General features: G+C 49.3%; 1 protein-coding gene across 2 annotated transcripts in view; it reads left to right on the plus strand.

Moving 5' to 3' along the window:
- Nucleotides 1-4,624, plus strand: part of LOC127031020 (uncharacterized) — a 217,037-nt gene that overhangs the window by 25,541 nt on the left and 186,872 nt on the right. The gene's annotated exons all lie outside the window — the stretch shown is intronic.

Genomic DNA, 4,624 nt, shown 5'->3' on the forward strand with positions numbered 1-4,624 from the left:
TGCTTTTCTGTTCATTTTTTTACCCTGTGCTTACTAAACAGACTCTGCCTGCCTCTCTCTGTCTCATTCAGATTCCACCATGTGCTCTCTATTTTTGCTCTTTGTCCTGTTCTTTTTTTTTAACCTCTCTTTTTTTCTTAACCTACACTGGTATTGAATAGTTTCAATGCTTTTTTACTCACTTTTTTACCCTGTGCTTACCAAACAGGCTTTGCCTCAGTCAATTCCCTTTTTAAACCTAGTTTTTAATCATTTAAATGCTTTTTTCTTAGTACTCCTTTATAGTTTTTGGCCATGTGCTTACTAAACAGGTTTTGCCTTAGTAAATTTCCCCTTTTAAACCTAGTTTTTAATGTTTTTAAATGCTTTTTTCTTAACCTACATTGGTATTGAATAGTTTTAATGTGTTTAATTTACTAGGGTTAAACCAGAAAAGCTGCCTCATTTACAAAAAGACTGCAAAGGTAAAAATTTTCTCTTTTTTTTTTATTTTACCCTGAGCTTTTTTGTATTTTTCTTAGCCACTTTTTTGTAGAGTTTTTACCCTGTGCTTACTGCACAGGCAATTTTTCTTGTAAATTTACTGGCCATGTGCTTACTACACAGTCAATTTTCCTTTTAAACCTAGTTTTTAATGTTTTTTTTAACCTACACGGGTAGTCAATAGTTTTTACCCAGGGCCTCCCAAACAGGCTTTGCCTTTGTCAATTTTCCTTTTAAACCTCATTTTTTCTTAACCTACATTGGTATTGAATACTTTTAATGCCTTTTTTAGCAAATTTTTAACCTACCTCGGTATTAAATAGTCTTCACTCCCTTTTTTACCCTGGGCCTTTCAGACAGGTTTTGCTTTTCCCTTTTTCAACCTAGTTTTTAATATATTTCCTTTTTCTTTAAGTTTTATCCCCCTATTCTTTCATAACTCTCTCTTTTCCTCTTCATGTCACCAAGCACAAACATACACAACACTCCCCCATAGTCAAACACATACACGCACACATTCTTTTTTGAAAATGGCCATCGGCGCCACACTTTGGCGCCAATGTTGTTTTCTCTCTCTTTTTTTTGATTCCATCGTGTGCTGTCTATCTTTGCCCGTTGCAAAGGGGGCTCTTCTTCTTTTTTTTCATCTACACTGGTATTGAATAGTTTCAATGCTTTTTTATTCATTTTTTTTACCCTGTGCTTACCAAACAGGCTCCGCCGTAGTAAATTCCCTTTTTAAACCTAGTTTTTAATGTTTTTAAATGCTTTTTTCTTAACCTACATTGGTATTGAATAGTTTCAATGCTTTTTTATCCTGTGCTTACCAAACAGGTTTTGCCTTAGTAAATTCCCTTTATAAACCTAGTTTTCAATATTATTTAACTTTTCTCTTAACCCACCCTGATATTTAATACACCTTTTACATTTATCTCAAAAATTTCTATTCTTTACTTGCCTACCAAACTAAGCCTTTACCATCCTCTCTCCTTACTCAAACTCACTAAAAATCTCTCCTTTCAAACTAACTAACCCTTTAAAAACAAAAATCTTTCTATTCTTTCATAACCAGCCTCTTTTCTTCAATAACTTATCTCTCTTCTTTCAAATTTCCTTTTTTTCTCTAAACCTTACTCAGACTCTCTTTTCCTCTTTACACTCTTCTTTTCAATTTTTTTCTCTTCATGTCACCAAGCACAAACATACACAACACTTCCCCTAGTCAAACACATACACACACACATTTTTTCAAAATGGCCGACAACGCCTCACATTGGCGCCAACGGAAATGGGGGGTGGGAAGGCGGGACATAAGCCCTAAAAGGGGCGTGGAAACCTGTCAAAATTGCATGGTGATGAATACTATCAAGCTTATTACTACTAACGTCCCTGGGTGAGGAAGGTGGAAATGTAATTGTGATGGAGTAGGGGCTGTCTGTGTGGGGGATAGGAGAGCCGGGGATGTCTTTAGGTGAGGGACAGGATCTTTAAGCCTGTAACCTGAGCCAGGTAGGTGGGAGAGGCCGGCTGGAGGAGGGGCAGTTCAGTTTCGGTTTGGGGCTGGGTGGGGGAATTCAGGGGATCCAAGCACCCTGAACCCTGAGAAGGACTCGATTGGGGGGTCCTGGTTGGACCTCCAGGCTCTGCTGTAACCTGCAATCCTGTTGTCCAATAAATCTTCTGTTTTACCGGCTGGCTGAGAGTCATTGTGGGTCCCAGGAAGAGGGGTGCAGGACTGGACTCCCCCACACTCCGTGACAGTAATAACAGGCTGCAGAGGTGACTTCATGTTTCCAGGCGACTCCACGCCCCGACTGGGGCACCGGGACAAACAGCTGAGCCCAGAGGCCATGATCACTGGGCCTCTGTGGAGCGAACCTCTCGTGAAGCCCACCCAGCGCCGGCCCCAGGAGCTGTGCGGGACAGGACGCTCTCAGCTCATGGCAAAGAGCTGGTTCCCCAGAGCCAGATCTGTCATTCTCCAAACACAAATGCGTCTTCATTCGCCTCCAGCCCTCTCTCTTCCCTCTGCTGCTTCCCACGAGGAGCTGCTGGGCCCAGGCCTGCCACACTGTAATTCCTAACGCTGGGCACACCAGCCTGGCAGCTCCCTATGGCCCAGAAAGCAGGACTCATGCACCCTCCCCTCCCCAGAGCTGGCTGCAGCAACAGGTCCAGAACCTAACCCTGTCCCTGGCACTCTGCCCCCGTGGGCTGGGGGCTAAGGGAGGGGTCACTACATCCTTCTTGCTCTCCCACCGGGTCTCTGACACTCCTTCGGGGGACAGGAATAAGCCCCACCCCAAAAGGCCTGGGCTATTCGTGTGTGTGTCCTGTGCTCTGGATCCTGCCCCGTCTATCTCTATTCCCCTCGCCCAGCCCTGCCCCGTCCTGCAGGTGCCCTCAGCTGATGTCTAATGCCGGAAGTTGCACGTCTCTGTGCTGCTGACCCTTGTCCCTGGGATGTGACTGGAGGAGGGTGCGTGGGGAGGTCTTGGGGCTCCCACCCTATGCCTGGGGCCCCTGGACTCTTGAGCCGCTCATACACCTGGCCCCAGCCCCACTCACATCCTGCCTCCAGCCCAGCCCGGCTCCTGCTCTCCCCTTAGCTCTGCCCCTCTGGCCTGGCAGCTCCACCTTACACAGGACCCCACACTCCTCACTCCCTCATTGGCCAGGCTGCCCTGTCAATCAGCCGGACCTGGAGCATTGGCCTATCCCCATTGGCCCTGGGGACTGTCAGCCTCAGAGTCCTGATTTCCCATTGGCCCTCCCCCTTTCCTGTGCCTGGCTCGGCTCTCTCACCACACCCTACTCACAGGGGGTGTCCTTGGCCAGTCAGGTGCAGCTGTGTGAGTTCCCCTCCCACCTGGAGAAGAAGGATCTTGGCTTGCTCTGCCATCTGGGAGGTCGCCCTGCGGTCCCTCTCTTCCGGCTGCCGTGCCAGCCGCTCGTTCCACTCCCACCAGCCGCCTGTTTGCTGCTTCTGCAGGCTGGCTGTTCGCCCTTCCCGCCAACTGACTGTCAGTTATCTACTGTGGCCACCTCTCTGCTGTGACCTCTGCAGCTCAGTCTCTTAGTGATTTTTGGCTTTTAGTGGGCTGGGCAGAAACATTGTCCCACCCCCAGTGATTTCAGCTCTCATTTAAACACTTACAATAACAAAGGCTCCTAATGGAGCCTATTTAGCTCTGTCTTTGAACAGGAGAAGAAACCAGGTTAAACCAGATGGAGGACCCTTGGGGAGAGTCCACATTGCCTGGCTGGAACACCATCCCCACCCCCTCTTACTCTCACAGGGCTCTGGCATTCAAGGCCCTGGCATAACAAGGTCCTTTCAGTTGAGGTGACCCCCTCGTTTGGGACAAGTAAAGCACAGTCCTGGTCGCCTTTATACATGCAATAAAGACAACAACACTGATAACATTTCACTACCTACCCCTGCATTCAGTACTAAAGTGATTTGTAACCCAGCACCAGTCAAAGTTGATCACTTTGAGCAACAGGGCTCTACCTGCTGTCGAGTGTGGCTGGGGTCCGGAGCAGGAACCCCAGAGAAAGTCTTTCCCCCTGGGATTCAGAGGCGGGTCCCACGGGCTCGGGTCTGGTCGCTCCGGTGGGAATGGGAAAGCAAGCCAGAGTGTGGGAAGAGAGCAGGGTCAATTGGCTCACACCCCCGGCCTCCAGCAGCAGGCCCCTCTCCTGCCCAAAGGGACAGTCATAAGGCCCCAGTTTCTGCGGGGAGTCTCAGGGTGGCAGAGCCAGGTTGCCACTGCGGTACGAAGCCGTGTTTATCCAGCCTCAGGGCACTGTCTGCAGCTCCCTGCGCTGGGGAGATGCTACGAGAGGTGGGGTTAAAGAGGGAACACGATCCTCTTGTAGCGAAGGTCCTGTGGGGTGGGGGACTGCGATCCTCGGGATCTGGTGTCTCTAGGACACCAACAGCTGCTCTCTGGAGCCAGGGACTATGGGGCAGCTCACGCTCTAGTGACACTGTCCAGTGCCTGCCACCCCCCAGGAGACCCCGTTTCACCAGGGACATTAGCCTGGGGCACAGGCTCCAGCTGCAGGGGGGGTTTCCCAGGCGGATATGCAGGGACAGTGAGGCCCAAGCCAGGAAATCACAGGGAGGCCAGCTGAG

This window comes from Gopherus flavomarginatus, chromosome 11, assembly GCF_025201925.1.
Source record: "Gopherus flavomarginatus isolate rGopFla2 chromosome 11, rGopFla2.mat.asm, whole genome shotgun sequence".
NCBI lineage: Eukaryota > Metazoa > Chordata > Testudines > Testudinidae > Gopherus > Gopherus flavomarginatus.